Source organism: Odontesthes bonariensis, chromosome 3, assembly GCF_027942865.1.
Source record: "Odontesthes bonariensis isolate fOdoBon6 chromosome 3, fOdoBon6.hap1, whole genome shotgun sequence".
Taxonomy (NCBI): domain Eukaryota; kingdom Metazoa; phylum Chordata; class Actinopteri; order Atheriniformes; family Atherinopsidae; genus Odontesthes; species Odontesthes bonariensis.
In genome coordinates, this window is record NC_134508.1 from 1,807,547 (window position 1) to 1,828,863 (window position 21,317).

General features: G+C 42.8%; 1 protein-coding gene across 2 annotated transcripts in view; it reads right to left on the reverse strand.

Moving 5' to 3' along the window:
- The window catches only part of cenpp (centromere protein P), a 195,015-nt gene that overhangs the window by 96,707 nt on the left and 76,991 nt on the right, over positions 1–21,317 (reverse strand). The window lies entirely within an intron of this gene.

A 21,317-nucleotide genomic window follows, 5' to 3' on the forward strand; every position in this document is an offset into this window, starting at 1 on the left:
TTCTCAGATTTAGTCATTCCTGAAATGATTTATTTCCTTGTTGAAGAAAAAAAAGACGTTTATAGGTTGTTAAACTCTGGCGGTTTATTAAGGTTTTATATTAATGGGTTTAACCGTACGTGTCATGATTGTTGAGCTCAGTCAGATGTAAAAATATGATTCTTATTATTACCCGCTGCTAATTCTGTTTTCTGAGATCCCATGATCCTTCAGGACCTTTTTTCCCAGATCTGGGCAGTGAAGCAAGTCTGAAGTGAACCATTTAAAAAGCTCCAAAACAGTGGGGATCAAACTGATTTGCATCCAGGAACTTCTCGCATACTCAAACTCGCATACCAACTCATACTAACAAAGTTAGTATGTGTAGTAGGAGTGAAATATGAGAGAAATATGCGGTTTCAAACACAGCCATAGTCATTAAAAAAGAGGGGAAAAAGCAGAAATTTTAGCGCAGCACACAGATTGTGACATGTTGTTCCACTCCTGAAGCCTCATCTGTCTCCACTGAGCTGCCATCACTTCATGTTTCAGCTAAATGTGGCAGGTAAAAATAAAAAGCAGCAGGTCCACCTTTCCATCCACCAGCAGATGTCAGTGCAACACAAACATTTAAATCTGGTCCTCGGAGCTTCGGCGGCTGCCTGGAAACCAGTCAGAGGGGGGGGGGGCTGTGTTCTGGCTGCAGAGCCTGTCACTGCCTCTGAGAGAAGCCAGACTAATTTGGAAAATAGTGACAGGATGAGGCGGCTTTTAAAGCTTCAAATCAGACCTGAAAGCAGCATTTAACCCTCCTGTTGTCCTGCGGGTCAAAAGTGAGCCACCACCATGTTTAGCCGTAGAAAAAATACCTTCAACTATCTTTTTCCAGCTTGAAATTAGAAATTAGAAAAAGTCGTACTTTATTTTTGTTTATGTTTCCATGTGGGCTGTACACCACTAGGGTACAAAGATTGACTTTTGGGTCATTTTTTCCCTTTCAATATAATTAATTCAGAAGTAATTACTTCACATTTATATAATAGCAATAATAAACCTTTATTATGTAAAAGAAAACTGAGAAAACAAGAAAACTGTTGGTCCAAATGACAGTTGGTTTGTGGTTAAAAAAAAAAGTGTAATCCTGAAAACTGGTGATTGTCTTTTTGTATTGTGTAACAGAAAATACATGATAAAAAATGTATTGAATTGAGTTGAACAGATAAATAACAGGTGGTTTCATCATACAAAATAGAATTTGGATTTAAAATTAAATTAAGTTGCTTTATTTTGGGGCTTTGGTAGGGCGGCTCATTTCTGACCCGTAGGACAAAGGGAGTAAACACAATGTTAAGACCAAACAAAGGGTTAAGCTACAGATACTGCAGAAAATCTTACAAACGAGGAACATCTTTTAGTGTCGTATGACAAAATCTGAAAAATATCAGTGAAATTTAGTTTAACAATCCAAACTCAGAGTGTGTGCACGAGTTGTCTGTAAATTCAGAGCACGTCCCGTGTTTTTAGTCAGGCCAGACGATGGGTTATCCCAACCCTGTCCCTGAATGCAAGGATAGAAATGTTTTTTGCACATTAAAGGAAGTTTGTTGACCTGCTTTTTTTTTATAATTTCATCTTCTAAATCCCAATGCAAACCCTGCTAATGCTGCTAAATGTGCAGCAGACGTGCAATAGCATTAGCATTAGCACGAGTTTACCTGACTCTACAGTCTGAGGGTGTGTTATTCTGTCTGTTCTACGGGACGATGGGTTAATCTACTCCCGTTTGCTTCCACCGCTGAGAGGAGAGACCAAAGCGATGAGCAGAGACCGGCTGGAGCGCTCAATGAAACCGATGGTAGCTGCAGAGCTGGTAACGGTTCTCTGTGGGTTTGTTCATTTCCTTATTGCTGTGTGACATGTTGTTTCTGTTGAACACTTCTGGGAGGCGCCGGTCCTCGATGCCGGACATGAAGAGGTGCTTCGCGCTCGCCCTGCCGACAGAAACTGTTGGAACACGTGGGAATGATGAATGTGATGAAACCAGCTGGCTGTGTTTTTCTTTGCCCTCCTGATTTCTCCTGCCAGCTCCCAGAAACCCGACACCTGCCGTCTCCACCTGAAACCGATATCCCCCGGTCGGAGGAAATCAGGCCGAGCGGCGGACGGTTTGCTCCTGGATTGTTTTGTCTTTTTAAACGAAGCCTCTTTGTGCTGTTGGTGGGGTGGAGGGGAGCGGCCTCGCTCCGTCTGTCTCCAGGAAACATATGGAACAGATCTGCCGGTTGGCCCGGCCTCGCTCTGCCACGTCTCACAGCCGCTCACACTCACACAGCCCCGACTTCAGGGCTGTTACCGCTCTGCATCCTCTGGTTTTACTCCTCTGCTGCCTTCCACTCTCCTCCATCCTTAACTTCACCGTCAGCTTCAAAGCACAGATGGAACTTTAAGGTGAAAATACCCCCCCCAAAAATAAAATAAAAATCACATTTACATTAATAAATTGGACAAAGTGCAATATCATTAAAGCAAGTTTCGGATTGCTGTAGCACTGCATGTCCAGTTTGTTTGGTTGGTGTCAATCTGCAACTTCACCACTAGATGTCACTAACTGTTACACACTGAACCTTTAACAAAGATTATAGAAGCTTTAAGGGCTGATTTATGGTCGGAAACCAGGTCGTCTGCGTGTGTGTCGCAGTTAACGCAGACATGCCCCCCCCCCCTTCCGCAGACACTCTGGTGCACCTCCCCAAAATTGTAACTCACCGCAGACAGTGCCGCAGATATCGTCGCAGGGAGGAGAGAAAGGAGGCCTCTGATTGGTCAACTCTACATCCGCTCTACACTATGCGTATTTCCGGTTTGCTAACTGGCTAATGGTGACGCTAACCGTGCTAACCGTGACGATTCTTTCCCGCTCTGCCAGTTCCAGTAGTAGAAATATTTCTTCTAGTTCTAGATCGATCAGCTGCATCTCAATCAAAGTGCGCATTCGTCCAGTCGCCATTGTTGTTGAATGACCTCCGTAACCGTAACACCCACAATCCTAGCTTGTTCGTGATTGTAACCTCCTGCGTTGGCGTGGAATTAACATAGCGCAGACCGCGCTTCAAAATTGGGCATAAATCAAAAATAACTGCGTCATGTCAGCGACAAGCTCACTGCGACACACTGCTGCGAGAGTATACACGGCCCTTAAGCCTGATTTATGGTCGTCTACGGAGAGCCACGGAGACCTCAAGGGTTGTGTTGGTCGGCTAACAACATAATTTCCGGAATCACTTTTCCGACATTTTTGAAAGAGTTTACTGTGTGCCGGTCAACATTTGGTCAAAATTTAGGGCTGGGCGAGTTAACTCGTTATTATCGCGTTAACTTGTTGATTATTTAACGCCGATAAATATTTTATCGCACATTAACGCAGATTTATTGCGGAACCAGAAAAGAAAGACCATTACAGGTGCTCCTCGGTCTCTGTGTGAAGCTAACGGAGCTAACCGGCGCTACTTCCTGTTTTACTTGTTTCAACATAAAAGCACGTATTTCAAAATAAATTAAAAAAACTCCTGCATTTACAGCCAAGTTGAATTGTCTTCTCAGCGTAGTAGTTCCAGTCTAAAATATCTCTTAAAGGCAAAACACACAACTGATAGCAGCAAGTCATTCAAGGAAACAGACAGTGGAGCGAGGCTTCTACATAAAAACTACAGAAAGATGCTGATGTTAAAAGTGTGTTTGCACAACAAATGTTATGGCACTTTCATTCATATGGCAGCACATTTAAAATAAAGCTAAATGCTAAAAGCTATACACTACTTTTGGATTCATTTTGGGATTTTGCGTACAAATGCGATTAATCGTGATTAATCAGGGAAATCATGTGATTAATTAGCCCAGCCCTACTTAAAATGTGTATAAATGACACGTAAAAAGTGCCTCAAGCGGCGTGCTATTTATACACGTTACCATGAGAACATAAAACATCTATTCTCTCCTTTTCTTCAGCATCTCTTGCACATGAAACAGCATCATTAGACACAACAGAGTGTCGAGTCTTCTCAGACTGTGTTTGAGTGTAAACATAAATCCTTTCTAAAAATATAACCACTATAAACACTACCCTGTGTTTGAGAACACATTGAATTGTCATGATTCAGGTTTAAGTTTTTGGAAGAAGACTGTTTGAGGCCAACAGAACGGCTCAGGTTCCCACAGGGTCCTGTGGTGGAGTCATTAAGCTGGAGAGGGCCACTGCTTTCAGCCACTTCTCTGATTGGAGACTCTAAAACCTCATCAATCACTCAACAACTCTGATGAATTCAAGGCTACTGATATATCAATCTTCCCTCTAATTTAAATTAACTTTCCAGTTGTTGCAGAGAGAGTGGGGGGGAACTTTAGCCTCGGTGTGTTGGGACACCTGCTCAACCTATTGAGCTACACGGCGCCCCTATATTCCAGCTTTTAGATGAATTACATCTCAAATTTCCCCAACAAACTCTTACAGAGATCTCAAGCTTCTTGTCAGAACTGCATAAATTAGTCCAACTTTGGTCTAATTCAAAAACTATGGACAATCTGACCAAACCAAAAACCCACAAACTGCTTTAATCTTCATAACTTTCTGGCTGAATAAAAAAAGAAATCTCCAAAAGTAACTTGGAGCTTTACAATGAAGGAACATCATCAGGTGGAAGAGGTTTCCCCACACTATAAATACGGAGTTCTTACTCTGTTTGCTTCAGGCTGTGATTGGTAGGAGCAACACAGACTCCAACCATCCAATTAAAGCAGATTTTATGAGCTGACAGACTGGAAAACGACTGGTGTTTACTATGATGTGTGTTAATATGTTCACTGATTTGCTTGGCTTCCATCTATGCAATTAGCAATTCATTGCACAATGGCGCCAGTAGCTGGGTTTCCACTGACATTTTTATTCCTATTTAGTAGATAAGAATAAGAAAAGACAAATGGAAGCTGTATAAACACTTCTACGAATGCAGAAAAAGAGTTTAAAAACTCTCTCGAGGTGTTTGAAAGAAGACTCGACGCACAGTTGGAATGGAAACAACTGTGATATCTTATATAAGGATGCCATCATACTGTGGTATTGCTAATCATTGTGATATTAAAAGAATAAATATTGGTATAAAAAAATATGACATTACTGTACTGAATGTTTGACTCAAACGACTCCTCAAATAACTCGATTACAAAGAATCCTTCGATGCTTCGTTTAACTCCCACCAACATGTTCTGTTCAGCGGTCGCCCTGTTTCACACGGACTGTCGCACAACGTTAATACGTTAATTCAACGTTAATTCGTTAATTCAACGTTAATTCTGCAACATGATTTCATGGAGGACACCGGAGAAAACGACAAGGAGTAAAATCAGAAAAAAATGTCTAAAGTTTGGGAGCATTTCAAAGAAAAGAAAAGAGAAAATACTGTGTCCATTGTAAAAGCCAGTTAGCTTAGCACAACGTCAATGCTAAAGCATCTCATCAGCAAGCAGCCAGTTTACATAACGAGTCCACTGAGCGGAACAAACACAACGGAACATTTCACGTTAGCATTTTAATGGAAATCAGTCGGCTTGTTAAAGAAGCTAGCAGAGAACTGAAAGAAGCTAGCAGAGAACAGAAGGAAGCTAGCAGAGAACAGAAGGAAGCTAGCAGAGAACAGAAGGAAGCTAGCAGAGAACAGAAGGAAGCTAGCGGTGAACAGAAGGAAGCTAGCAGAGAACAGAAGGAAGCTAGCAGAGAACAGAAGGAAGCTAGCGGTGAACAGAAGGAAGCTAGCGGTGAACAGAAGGAAGCTAGCGGTGAACAGAAGGAAGCTAGCGGTGAACAGAAGGAAGCTAGCAGAGAACAGAAGGAAGCTAGCAGAGAACAGAAGGAAGCTAGCGGTGAACAGAAGGAAGCTAGCGATGAACAGAAGGAAGCTAGCAGAGAACAGAAGGAAGCTAGCAGAGAACAGAAGGAAGCTAGCAGAGAACAGAAGGAAGCTAGCGGTGAACAGAAGGAAGCTAGCGGTGAACAGAAGGAAGCTAGCAGAGAACAAAAGGAAGCTAGCGGTGAACAGAAGGAAGCTAGCGGTGAACAGAAGGAAGCAAATCATTTTGATCACCACTGTTTTGGAGCTCCTTAAATGGTTAATTTCAAATTTGCTGCACTGCCCAGATCTGGAAAAAAGGTCCAGATGGATCATGGAAGTCCTGAAGAGGCTGAATCTCAGAAAACAGAATTAGCAGCGGGAAATAACAAGAATCATATTTTTGCATCTGACTGAGCTCAACAATCATGACACGTACGGTTAAACCCATTAATATAAAACCTTAATAAACCAGCAGAGTTTAACAACCAATAAACGTCTTTTCTTCAACAAGGAAATAAATCATTTCAGGAATGACTAAATCTGAAAAAAATCCTCATAGGCTGTGCTCCAAACCGCATACTTCTCCTACTTCTCATACTAACTTTCTGAGTTAGTATGCGAGTTTGAGTAAGCAGAAGTTCCCGGATGCATACTAGATTCTCTGAAATGTTGGGTATGCATCATGAGGTTACTACTCATACTCAAACTACCCAAGATGCAACGTAACGTGACGTCGCCGATCGTCATTTCCTGTCAAAACGGCAGTTTCAAGCTAGCTACAGTTAGATTCGATTCTTTTAGTTGGAAGCTCAAGAACGGACCGAAGTAATTCAAGTGAAAATTAAGTGTTTATTGATATGGCAACAAGAGCAGTATTTCAGCGCTGGTCTCAGTATGACAAAACTCTCACAGGAATCCGTCAGACAGAGCCCCTTATTTCCGGTTACAATTTGCATATATCTCTTCTAGTTTCCCACGGTGGATCCCGTGTTGATCAAATGTGATTGGATATGAATCGTACTAACCCAAATAATGTCTCTGAGTAATCCAAATAATGTATGTGTGTGCCTTTCGCACCTGGATCTCAGGGTTCCCTGTTCTGTCTGGGTCAGTCTCAGTAAAGGTCATGTCTCATGTCTTTTATGGAAAAATACTGGGATAATGTCTATTAAATAAGCCAATTTTAACAATCCCCCTTTTGAAGTGATTTTATCATTTCAACTAATTCAGTCAAATAACTGTGGTAGGAATGTAATATTCTGTATTGTGTCACATCTGTATTAGCAGTAGCAAGACTTTGGCAGTCACCCCCCAAACTGCAAGAGCGTAGGGTAGGTTCACTTCCTGTTTTCAAAACAAAAGCACCAATTGTATGGTAATGGCTTTCCCTATGATAAAAGGCAACGGGTATTTTATTTTGTGAAAATAACAGGAAGTGCGTTAGCTCACTGCGGCTAGCTTTAGTAGCGCCGAATTCGTGGGAACAAAATTGTAAACAGCCGGTATTTTGTCAGGTTTTCAACACGTTGGGGATCTAAACGACTACTTTCTCACCTGAAAATGTTTCAAATGTTGCTAAAGTTTACAGAGTTTAGAGCTTAAGAGAAATCAGCTTCAGGCCAGCTGATTTCGGCTCGGGCAGGAGCGAGATGCATTGTGGGTAAACGCTCTGCATACTGTCTGATCGATGAGTATGCAGTATGGAAGTATGCAGTATGTAGTATGCAGTATGAACACAGCCATAGTTTTATGATGCAGGCATGATTGAGTTGTATAAAACAATCCTAAAGCTACCTGGTCCAACTGTAAACAGACACACAAAAGCATCTGTGATTGGCTTAACTGATAATTGTTCAATCTTAACTTAAAACAATGAAAATGACAAAATGTTTATACAAAATCACCAGGGGTATATTAAGTTAAGGTCGGGGCACAAAGGCCCAAATAGAGTTCCTTTAGTTTACCAGGGAAGCTCCTTTAGTGAGAGCTGTTCAACGAGCACATCCAGGTTCCCCCCCCCCCCCCCCTTTTTTTTTTTTAAGTTTATGGCAAAGTCTGCGCTGCTACTGCCAACAAACTCAAACAGCTAATGAAGCACAGAGTCTCCCCAGACTGCCGCAGATGCGTTCACAGAGGAATCAAACACTTCAGGACGCCAAAATCACAGCAAAGAACTCTCAAAAGTTGGAGAAAAATTGGACATTTAGGCTTTCGGAGCTCAGTCAGCACACAGTTACTGTCCAAAAACACACAAATCTGAAACCTAAACCACCAGCTCATCCAGAGCAGAGCCAAGGCTAAATGAGGCCAGCGAAATTAAAATGTTTACAGGCGAAGGACTGAGAGGCCTGTTTGTTCATGTGGGAGAATCCCAGAGCAATGATGCTTTCTGCAGGGAAAAAGACTGACATGAAAAATGAGCAACAGCGATGACAAGCCAACTGCTGTCGAGCTGGAGTGGAAAAACCTGGCCTATGATGACCATGTGTGTGAGAAAGGAGGCTGTGTGCAGATGTAACCGGGAACCACACAACAGTCAAAAGTATGGAGGTAAAAATAATCAAACTTAATCTTTAAATGGATGAAAATTGCTGCTTTTTTAAAAACAAACAAACAAAAAAAAACAGCTGGAGTTTCCATCCTGAAACAAGGTGAAAAATTTATTTCATCCCATCATTCAGAGATGCTTCTTCAGCCACAAAATTTAACTCCCACACACATAGTGCTCAGAGATGTTCTGGAGATGTAAATGTATTTTATTTCTACAGCCCTTTACAGACGATCCTTACCGGGCACTAAAGTGCTTTACAGCAGGTAATAAATAAAGAGAAGAAGAAGTAAAAACAAACTAGAAACTAGAAAGCTGAAAGCAGCTGTATGCGGGACCGAGATGTGCGCATGTTGGGCATGCGCTGGACGCCGTAGTCGCACAGCTTTGCCCACACGCACGATACCGTCTGCGTACGTACGAGCACATAATAACCCCAATGCGGAGGGCTTTTTGAACATTTCTAGGGGGCGCCACTGAGCCATTCGTCTCCTTCCACACACGATTCCCTTTACATACGTACGAGGTCGTCAGGGTGGACGTGTGTGCCAAGTTTCATGACCTTGCAATGACGATAAGGCTTTGAAATCACAAACGCCATCACACGATTTTCACCGCCTGGCCACGCCCACACTACTCAGAGTTTGGAAAACTTTCTCCATGATTTTTCCCCCCATGTCTTAAGAGTAACCTGGCCAAGTTTGAAGTCTGTAGCATTAAATCTGTAGGAGAAGTTCGATCAAATGCGAGGTGTGGAAAAAAAAAGACGTTTCCGACCACCAGCAGGTGGCGCTATAGGTGGCTGTCACTATGATAATATGTGCGTGTTCAGGCTGGGTCCAGCATTCACCGTATGAAGTGTGGGACAGATTGGATAATATATGTGGGAGTTATAAGCGACTTAATTTTTTGTGGCGAGTGATGGCGAGTCATCAAACTTTGAGGCGTCACCACGGCCACGCCCTTTAAGTTTTGAAAAAGTTTCTCCATGATTTTCCCCCCCATGTCTTAAGAGTAACCTGGCCAAGTTTGAAGTCTGTAGCATTAAATCTGTAGGACGAGTTCCATCATATGCAAGGCGTGGAATCGGTCAAAAATGGCACGAAAACGCACCTTCCATCCAAAATGGCCGCCTTCCTGTGGACGTGGGACCATGGCAGCAAGAGACTTTTTTGCGCGTCTGGGCATGATGAATGAGTGTACCGAATTGTTGTCGTTCCACGTGAAACTAATCCTATTGCGGGGACCATTTTTAAGCACCGTAGGGGGCGCTACAGAGTCAGTGAGCGACTCCCAAAAATATAAAGTTTAGATTCTTTCATGTCGTCGACGGGCAGGTGGCAGTTTTCGAGTACCTTTTGCAAAGAAGAAGCAGAAACCTTACAGATACAATAAGGTTTCACTGCTCGGTCCCTAATAAGCAGGTTTTTAGCCCAGATGTGAAGAGGCCCAGGTCAGAAATAAGACGCAGCTGGACGGGGGGCTTATTCCAGAGCCTGGGGGCAGCTTTGGGAAAAGGCTCGCTCACCCCAGGGTTTGTATTCTGACCTGGGCACTTCCAGCAGAAACTGATCTGCTGACCTCAGAGCTCTACCAGGACTGTTAAAAGCTCAGATAAATACGACGGGGCGAGGCCGTTAAGAGCTTTAAAAACACACATTAAGAGTTTAAAATCAGTTCTGTAAAGGACAGGAAGCCGATGGAGGGAGTTCAGAACAGGAGTGATGTGCACACGTCTGTTGGTGTTGGTTAAAGACGGGCAGCAGCGTTCTGCAGCAGCTGAAGGCGGCTGAGAGAAGACTGGGAGACGCCCACATAAAGAGCATTAAAACAGTCTGACCTTCAACTTATCAGGGCACGGATGGCTTTCTCAAGGTCATGACCACTTAAAAACATTTCAACTTTGGCCAGGAGACGCAGCTGGAGAAAACCAGTCCCGACGACGTTGTTCATTTGTTTGTCCGACCTCAGGTCAAAGGTCAAAGGTCACTCCCAGATTTGGGATTTGAGATGTTCTGGACATGTTCTGGACATGTTCTGGAGTGGTGGTATCCTACTCCTACTAACTTTTTGAGTTAGTGTGCGAGTTTGAGTAAGCAGAAGTTCCCGGATGCATACTAGATTCTCTGAAATGTTGGGTATGCATCATGAGGTTACTACTCATACTCAAACTACCCAAGATGCAACGTAACGTGACGTCGCCGATCGTCATTTCCTGTCAAAACGGCAGTTTCAAGCTAGCTACAACGAGGATAGGTTCACTTCCTGTTTTCAAAACAAAAGCACCAATTGTATCGTAATGGCTTTCCCTATGATAAAAGGCAACGGGTATTTTATTTTGTGAAAATAACAGGAAGTGCGTTGCTCACTGCGGCTAGCTTTAGTAGCGCCAAATTCGTGGGAACAAAATTGTAAACAGCCGGTATTTTGTCAGGTTTTCAACACGTTGGGGATCTAAACGACTACTTTCTCACCTGAAAATGTTTCAAATGTTGCTAAAGTTTACAGAGTTTAGAGCTTAAGGGAAATCAGCTTCAGGCCGGCTGATTTCAGCTCGGGCAGGAGCGAGATGCATTGTGGGTAAACGCTCTGCATACTGTCTGATCCATGAGTATGTTGTATGCAGTATGCAGTATGTAGTACGCAGTATGCAGTATGGAAGTATGCAGTATGTAGTATGCAGTATGTAATATGTAGTATGCAGTATGTAGTATGTAATATGCAGTATGCAGTATGTAGTATGCAGTATTTAGTATGCAGTATGGAAGTATGCAGTATGAAGTATGCAGTATGTAGTATGCAGTATGTAGTATGTAGTATGTAGTATGCAGTATTTAGTATGTAATATGCAGTATGCAGTATTTAGTATGCAGTATGGAAGTATGCAGTATGAAGTATGCAGTATGTAGTATGCAGTATGCAGTTTGTAGTATGCAGTATGTAGTATGCAGTATGTAATATGTAGTATGTAGTATGCAGTATGTAGTATGTAATATGCAGTATGCAGTATGTAGTATGCAGTATTTAGTATGCAGTATGGAAGTATGCAGTATGAAGTATGCAGTATGTAGTATGCAGTATGTAGTATGTAGTATGTAGTATGCAGTATTTAGTATGTAATATGCAGTATGCAGTATTTAGTATGCAGTATGGAAGTATGCAGTATGAAGTATGCAGTATGTAGTATGCAGTATGCAGTTTGTAGTATGCAGTATGTAGTATGCAGTATGTAATATGTAGTATGTAGTATGCAGTATGTAATATGTAATATGTAGTATGTAATATGTAGTATGTAGTATGCAGTATGTAATATGTAATATGTAGTATGTAATATGTAGTATGTAATATGTAATATGTAATATGTAGTATGTAATATGTAGTATGTAGTATGCAGTATGTAATATGTAATATGTAGTATGTAATATGTAGTATGTAGTATGCAGTATGTAATATGTAGTATGTAATATGTAGTATGTAGTATGCAGTATGTAATATGTAATATGTAGTATGTAATATGTAGTATGTAGTATGCAGTATGTAATATGTAATATGTAGTATGTAATATGTAGTATGTAATATGTAATATGTAGTATGCAGTATGTAATATGTAGTATGTGATATGCAGTATGTAATATGTAATATGCAGTATGCAGTATGTAATATGTAGTATGCAGTATGTAATATGTAATATGTAGTATGTAATATGTAGTATGTAATATGTAATATGTAGTATGTAATATGCAGTATGTAATATGTAATATGTAGTATGTAATATGTAATGTGTAGTATGCAGTATGTAATATGTAATATGTAGTTTGCAGTATGTAATATGTAATATGTAATATGTAGTATGTAATATGTAATATGTAGTATGCAGTATGTAATATGTAATATGTAGTATGTTGTATGCAGTATGTAATATGTAATATGTAGTATGTAATATGTAGTATGTTGTATGCAGTATGTAATATGTAATATGTAGTATGTAGTATGCAGTATGTAGTATGTAATATGTAATACGTAGTATGTAATATGCAGTATGTAATATGTAGTATGTAGTATGCAGTATGTAATATGTAATATGTAGTATGTAATATGCAGTATGTAATATGTAATATGTAGTATGTAATATGTAGTATGCTGTATGCAGTATGTAATATGTAATATGTAGTATGCAGTATGTAGTATGTAATATGTTATATGTAGTATGTAATATGTAGTATGTTGTATGCAGTATGTAATATGTAATATGTAATATGTAGTATGTAATATGTAGTATGTTGTATGCAGTATGTAATATGTAATATGTAATATGTAATATGTAGTATGCAGTATGTAGTATGCAGTATGTAATATGTAATATGTAATATGTAGTATGTAATATGTAGTATGTTGTATGCAGTATGTAATATGTAATATGTAGTATGCAGTATGTAATATGTAATATGTAATATGTAGTATGTAGTATGTAGTATGCAGTATGTAATATGTAATATGTAATATGTAGTATGTAATATGTAGTATGTTGTATGCAGTATGTAATATGTAATATGTAATATGTAGTATGTAATATGTAGTATGTTGTATGCAGTATGTAATATGTAGTATGTAATATGTAGTATGTTGTATGCAGTATGTAATATGTAGTATGTAGTATGCAGTATGTAATATGTAATATGTAGTATGTAATATGTAGTATGTTGTATGCAGTATGTAATATGTAATATGTAATATGTAGTATGCAGTATGTAATATGTAATATGTAATATGTAATATGTAGTATGCAGTATGTAATATGTAATATGTAGTTTCGAACACAGTCTGAGTCTTTCTTTGTATCTTCTTCAGAGTTCCTACTGAGCTTTTTCTTCTTGAGAAAACACAGATTTCTGAGCTGGATTGGATGCTGAGCTGCTGGAAGGACTTCTGCTGGGAGCTCAGGTGTTTGTTTGTTTTTCACATCAGTTATGATGCGTAACCACGGCAACGGGAAAGTTGTTAACCCGTTGGAGCAGCTAACTGAGCTAAGTCCAAAGCCCAAGTAATACCTGGAATAAGACCCCAAATCATGATGAGTTAAAGAGGAGATGTCTAGGGCTGTGTTCGAAACCGCCTACTACATACAACATACTTGAAAACGGCATAGTCATCGATCAGACAGTATGCAGAGCGTTTACCCACAATGCATTTCGCTCCTGCCCAAGCCGAAATCAGCCGGCCTGAAGCTGATTTCTCTTAAGCTCTAAACTCTGTAAACTTTAGCAACATTTGAAACATTTTCAGGTGAGAAAGTAGTCGTTTAGATCCCCAACGTGTTGAAAACCTGACAAAATACCGGCTGTTTACAATTTTGTTCCCACGAATTCGGCGCTACTAAAGCTAGCCGCAGTGAGCAACGCACTTCCTGTTATGCCGTTTTGACTGCTCTCGTCCCGTTAACGGAATTTGACCGTTCAAATGGCGATGGGCGACGTCACGTTACGTTGCATCTTGGGTAGTTTGAGTGTGACAAGTAACCTCATGATGAATACCCAACATTTAGGAGAATCTAGTATGCATCCGGGAACTTAAAAAAGTATGACTAGTAGGAGAAGTAGGCGGTTTCGAACACAGCCTTAGATGCAGAGCAGAAACAAAGAGGAGGAGGAAGTTAAACCCGTTTCTACACTTGATCATCAGGGGAAATGTAAGATCACTGAGCTTGGAGCAGGAATATCAGGCAGAAACCTGGCTGCAGGAACAGCTCTAACAGCTCTCTGCTCAGCTCTAAGACTATCCGGGCAGACAGAGACTGCAGACAGAGCGGTAACAGGAAAGGAGGAGGATCACAGAGCTGGTTAACAACAGATGCTGTAATCCTGGACATGTCACTGAGAAGGAGCGTCTCTGCACACCAGATGTTGAACTGCTGGCTGTGAGCTTCTGTCCATGTTGTCTGCTGAGAGAGTTCACCTGAGTTACCTGCTGACGCTGTGTGTGACATCGTCAGCTCAGCTGTTACTAAGCTACAGAAACACCTGATGGAGCCCTCTGAAGGTTTCTACCACACCTTCCTCTCTGCTGGCTTATATTTTATTTTGTTATCCATCTGTAACACCAGCTGATCTTTAATAATAGTTCATACTGCAGCAATATAATTCCCCTTAATGAATTAATAAAGTATTATTGAATTTAACTGAATTAAAATGCTTAAAGGTGCTTTTTTTGGGGGGAAAAACTCAATAACAGCTATTGACAGAACTGTAAAAAACAATACCTACAACATCAAGAAGAGGAAATTATACAAGGTGGCATGCAAGTGGTGAAGTATGAGAATAATGATCTATTGTGCATTCTACTGGAGAGAGAATTCAGTCAATCAAACATCTTCTTTACATCAACACAACAGAACATTTCAAAATGGAATTAAACGGCTTCTGGAGTCTCATGTAGACGTGGTCGAAGTGTTGTGAGCGTTGTGTTTGTGGATAAAAGTAAACCTATGATTTTATTGGAAATATCTTAATGAGTAAATATCAAAATCCAGATGTAATAGGGTTATATTGGAGTCATAGTTATTGCTTCTACTTGCTAAGAGATAGTTGTGTTGCTGACATTCAGACAGGTCTCAAATAAAGTTAATTTTCCCCAAATTTACTGGTTAAAAACTTCAGTTTTGGTCATGTGAACATGACACAGAAACAGGAAACAGCTCTTTAATAGGATGTCTTGTTTCTGATCAGTCTAAATTAAAGATTAAATCATGTTTTAAGTGTCGTCTGCTCCGAATGACAGAAACGGTCGGTGTGTTCCAGGATTCTTCCAGGATTAGTCCAGACTCACACCTTCGCACAAAGTCAGAAACATTCTGAGAGACAAGCCATCGGAGCCTCTGAAGCAGATGAAACTGCTTTTACAATCGTGACAACGGCAGCATTATGTAGCATTAGTTAAAGAGACGGTCAGCAGAGCATAAATGAGAGAAGCAGACAGAGAAATATGGAGACAGACGGTCATAGCCAGAATCACAGACGCTGTTATTTTAGCCAGTAGCGATCTTAAAGCCAGAGCTTTTGAAGAGCCGTCCAATAAAAAGAGATTTTATCCAGATGGAGTCGACTGCTGAGGAGACAGTTGTGTTCTCCTCATCACAATTAGCACAGAAGGAAACATTCAAGACCACAATGTACTATTAAACAAACATAATTACATTAACATGGGAGCTTCCCAGAATTCCCCTGCCTCCGAAAGACACATGAAAAATGCATCGGCATCAGCTACATTAAATAAGACGGTAGGTGAACTGGAGCAAGCTACTGTACCAGTTGACGTATGATTGATCGTACGATAATTAAATGGACTGAAAAAAATGTTCCGAACAACTCAAGAATTTCAAGTTTCAGCATTTTTTTCACTAGAAGAGGAGCAGAGCGGATTCAAAAAGGAGAGCATTTCATTTCTAAACAGTTTGGAGAGATTTAGCCCTGAAAATCCAGGATTGTGCTTCTTTTCTGCGATGCTGCACTGCTGTAACGTTCTGGATTTACAAAAAGGGAGAGTGCTGGTACAGATATTGCAGGAAATAACCAACAGTGGAGCTCGTGTGCTTATCGTTCGGGGTGTGGAGGCCATGTGTTGTGGCTCATTACGACCGTCTGCTCTGCCTAAAAGTCCCGACATGATTGCATTCTGCAACGTTTGGCTGCATCCTGATAATTTCTGCTGATTTAAATCTCAAAGAAATATGGGAAATGATTTAAAGAGCAAAGAAATACAGAGAAGAAGAAAAAGATCCATTTCCAGCTGGACCAAAAGAAGGAGATCGAAGTGGCTGACGTCAGTTTTGTCCACAGGTGGCTCTGTGAGATTGGGTCAAAAATACAAGACAATACTTCACAATGGAAGGATGCTACAGCCACCTTATAGGGGTAACCTCTGCTGGGCGCCTTGTTTTAAAAGCTTACCGACCACAGAGACCCAAGGCCGACCTATGGCAGACCTAGGGCCGACCCAGGGCCGACCCCGGGCAGACCTAGGGCAGACCCAGGGCAGACCCAGGGCCAACCCAGGGCAGACCTAGGGCAGACCCAGGGCCGACCCAGGGCAGACCTAGGGCAGACCCAGGGCCGACCCAGGGCAGACCCAGGGCAGACCTAGGGCAGACCCAGGGCCGACCCAGGGCAGACCTAGGGCCGACCCAGGGCCGACCCAGGGCAGACCCAGGGCCGACCCAGGGTAGACCCAGGGCCGACCCAGGGCAGACCTAGGGCAGACCCAGGGCAGACCTAGGGCAGACCCAGGGCTGACCCAGGGCAGACCCAGGGCAGACCTAGGGCCGACCCAGGGCCGACCCAGGGCAGACCTAGGGCCGACCCAGGGCAGACCTAGGGCTGACCCAGGGCAGACCTAGGGCCGACCCAGGGCCGACCCAGGGCAGACCCAGGGCAGACCTAGGGCAGACCTAGGGCCGACCCAGGGCAGACCCAGGGCAGACCCAGGGCAGACCCAGGGCAGACCCTGGGCAGACCCAGGGCAGACCCAGGGCAGACCTAGGGCTGACCCCAAGGCAGACCCAGGGCCGACCCAGGGCAGACCTAGGGCAGACCCAGGGCCGACCCAGGGCAGACCTAGGGCAGACCTAGGGCCGACCCAGGGCAGACCCAGGGCCGACCTAGGGCAGACCTAGGGCAGACCTAGGGCAGACCCAGGGCCGACCCAGGGCAGACCCAGAGCAGACCTAGGGCAGACCCAGAGCAGACCTAGGGCCGACCCAAGGCCGACTCAGGGCAGACCCAGGGCAGACCCAGGGCAGACCCAGGGCCGACCCAGGGCAGACCTAGGGCCGACCCAGGGCAGACCTAGGGCCGACCCAGGGCAGACCTAGGGCCGACCCAGGGCCGACCCAGGGCCGACCCAGGGCAGACCCAGGGCCGACCCAGGGCAGACCCAGGGCAGACCCAGAGCAGACCCAGGGCAGACCTAGGGCAGACCCAGGGCCGACCCAGGGCAGACCTAGGGCAGACCTAGGGCAGACCTAGGGCCGACCCAGGGCCGACCCAGGGCCGACCCAGGGCCGACCCAGGGCAGACCCAGGGCAGACCCAGGGCAGACCCAGAGCAGACCCAGGGCAGACCTAGGGCAGACCCAGGGCCGACCCAGGGCAGACCTAGGGCAGACCTAGGGCCGACCCAGGGCAGACCCAGGGCAGACCCAGAGCAGACCTAGGGGCGACCCAAGGCCGACCCAGGGCAGACCTAGGGCCGACCCAGGGCAGACCTAGGGCCGACCCAGGGCAGACCCAGGGCCGATCCAGGGCAGACCTAGGGCAGACCTAGGGCAGACCTAGGGCAGACCCCCCCCCCCCCCCCAGGAAGTTGCTAAAGAAGGGGAAACCTAGATGTCTCCTGACCCAGAATTGGACGAAATTGTTTGATAGAACAAACTTCAAGTTAGGGTTGGGCAAAAAATCCTTTTCAAGAAGGGAACCCGCTGAAGAGAGATTACGGTCTCCATGCATGGAGCTGAAGAAGTGATGCATATTTATTCCGTGGAAAAGCCAGGGGGCTTCAGGCCCGTGTTCTCCTGCCGTCAGTGACACGTAGGTCTGAGCGTCATCTGCATAGTGGTGTTCAGACACATTATAGCTGCCTGTCAGCTGGCCTGATGGGAGCGTGTACAGATTGAATGTTCCAGTCTGGAGTGAGATGTTGACTAGATGAGCGAGTTGTGGTAACAAACTGGATTTTACTCAGCTACAACTGCCCTTTGGTCCAGCAGAACCAAGCAGCTGCACATGAGTTTAACCCTGCGTTTTATTTTATAACCCAGCTGCTTTACGAGGTGGGAGATCAGTTACAATATCAGCGAATAAACAAATCATTTGAACACATTTCTTTCTTTTTTTATGAAAAAGGAAAGCAGTCGGAGGGAGAACATGCGTTAAGAGTGATGGAGGAAACATAACATTAAGGAGGAAAGTTATCTCCAAACACCCAGTTAAGACCTCAAGTTTGTAGAGCCACATAAAAAAAATGTGTTTCCAACGAGAGGCCGAGCTGTGGTACGGCAGGTGGGAGCAGATCCTTCACACCTCAGCCCACTTTGATAGAAAATCCTCCACTTTGATTAGATTTTGCAGGATTTATTTGTGAAATAAACAAAAGGACGTTGTTTATCCAATGTGAAAAGATGGAAAGTTTGATTTTGGTGTTTAAAAAACTGAAAAGCTCAGATTATTTAACCCCACAGCAGTTTGGAGGTTTTACCGATCCTCAGTGAGATCTCATCTACATAAACCAGTCCAAATTATTTCAGCGACACGCCCGGCGGCCTCAGGTCCAACTATGATGTTCGGTACCTGGAAACACATGTGGACGCCGAGCTCCCACCGTTATCCCTGTAAACTCAGGGCTGTAAATCTGCATCTTCTGACAGACAGAAACAGGCTCCGTTATGAATTCCTGATATTGGATACAGCACGGATGGTTTCTGAGTTAATGCTCGACCGTTTCAGGCTGGGAAAAGGAAAATGCTCGGAATGCCGGGATAACAAGTCCAGTAGTCATCCGAGGACCTGGAACAACTCTCCGATACCAACGCAAACTGGAGCTAACTCAGCCAGTAATACTCCCCACATGTCTCACACTGGTTTAGTCCAAACCATCATGTCCCAGCTGACTGTTTAATTAAAGCCAGTACTGTTGTCCAGTACCGAGAAGACGCAGCATCCACACAGAAAATGAAAGATTTCAAAAGTTTCAAAAGTTAAATGCAGGCTGAAAAACTTCTTTTAGAACTTAACTTCTTCAAATCTAGGCTAAAAACCTACTTATTTAGGATGGCTTTAATACCCAGTAGTATGACGACACTTTTATCTTATTTTATCTTAATCGATTTTGTTGTATTTTATTGCTTTCACTGTTCTTTTATTGTTTTTATTTGTTTCTACTTATTCTTCTCTTTATTTATTACCTGCTGTAAAGCACTTTGGTACACCGTAAGGATTGTCTGTAAAGGGCTGCATAAATAAAGTACATTTACATTTAAAACATGCATTTATTGGAAAATCTTTCCTGATTTCACCTGTTTTTCCTCATATTGTTTGCACAGATTTTTTTGGTAAACAGCCCTTCAATTTTATCACATTTTTATACAGTTTTATGTCGTATTTGTAATATTTGTGCCCAGCACAGGATGCTCAGGTGGATTATTTAAAGCTTAGGTTGGAAGCCTGGTACTCACCTTCTGAGCTCTACGACTTTTAGTTAGTCCAGAGTCATGGTTTAAGTTCAGAGGGGGGAAAAGGCCCTAAACCTTAACACCCAAGGAGTTTTAAGGGGAGATTAAAGATCCGCTTCTTGAAATCTGGGCTAAAAACCTACTTATTTAGGATGGCTTTTAATACCCAGTAGTATGATGACACTTATCTTATTTTATCTTGTTCGGTTTTGTTGTATTTTATTGCTTTCACTGTTCTTTTATTGTTTTTATTTGTTTTTACTTATTCTTCTCTTTATTTATTACCTGCTGTAAAGCACTTTGGTACATCGTAATGATTGTCTGTAAAGGGCTGTAGAAATAAAGTATATTTACATTTACATCTTCACATCTTTGCTAAAAATGAACCAATCTGTATCAGCTACCATAAACTATCCCTTAGATAACTCCCAGGCTGTGTTGAGCCTGTCAGGACTCTTTTTCACCTTTAGAAACCGAGCATCGGGGTAGAGTTGTTATGTGTTATGAGTCAGCATCTCAGGCTAATTATTCATGTACATTATACATGAAAAAGGCATCAGAAAGAGAGCTGTGAAACCGAAGAGCTTAAAAACAGATTTCAGTCTCGTATTTAATCCGTCCAGAACACAGACTGTATATAACAGAGATGGAAGAGGTCGCGATGACGTTTGTGAACAACTGTTCTTACACATTAAAAGGACAGTTCGCCTCTTTTAACATGAAGCTGTGTAACATCCCATATCAGCAACATCATTTCTGAACATCTTCTTACCCCCTGCTGCGTCCTGTGAGCAGAGTTCCAGCCTCGTTTTGGTGTTGATGAAGGTAGTCCGGCTAGTTGGCTGGGGTTTAAAAAATAAAGCGTCTTGCTTCTCAGAACAATATGCGTTCAAAAGAGTAATACATTTGCATCATAAAATGGTTCTCCAGGAAAAAGTCAGACCTCACAATCTCTTGGCCCGATTTTCTCTCCCTTCGTATCACTGCCTGCTGCCGCCTGCCGACAGCCGCGCCTGTTACGCTGTTTGCTGCTCGTCTGCACAGCACAGTTGTGGTGATAACATGTGGTGGGGTGGGGTGGTAATAGGTTTGTTTTCTGCTAACATGATCCTGAGAGGGGCAGATGCAGGCACAATGGATCGGTTTTTAATTAAAAAAGAGCAAAAACCAGCACAAAAACCAGCACAGAAACCATGCTCATCCTGAATGTCTCACTATGATTACAACAACAAACTACAAATACAACATGAAGAAAGTCGAGGACATGCACGCCAGCTTCCGCTCATCCCAGTATTAAGGTAAATGTGGTCTGAATTGAAAATGTATTGGCTGTGTTGGTTATTTTTTGGTGGGATGTTTTATATGTAGAAATGCATATTTGCAAAAAGGGGACTTTAGTATGTTGTCTCTGCCAATGTGGAAAAAATAGTGAGTGTCACTGGTCTAACCAATGAGAGATTAGTCCAATTCAGTGGTGGTGGAAGTCTTTAGCATCAAATGCTATATTCAGCATGCACACATTGAAGCTTCTTTAGGTCTTCAAACTGTAAACAAACGCAGTAAAACAGGAAACCCTCCTCGGGGGGGGGGGGGGGGGGGGGGGGGGGGGGGGGTTGTTCAGTAAACGTCGTGCTGGGATAAAAGCTTCCAGGACAGGAGGAGCATGACGGCTCTTTACAGGAAACCGTCAG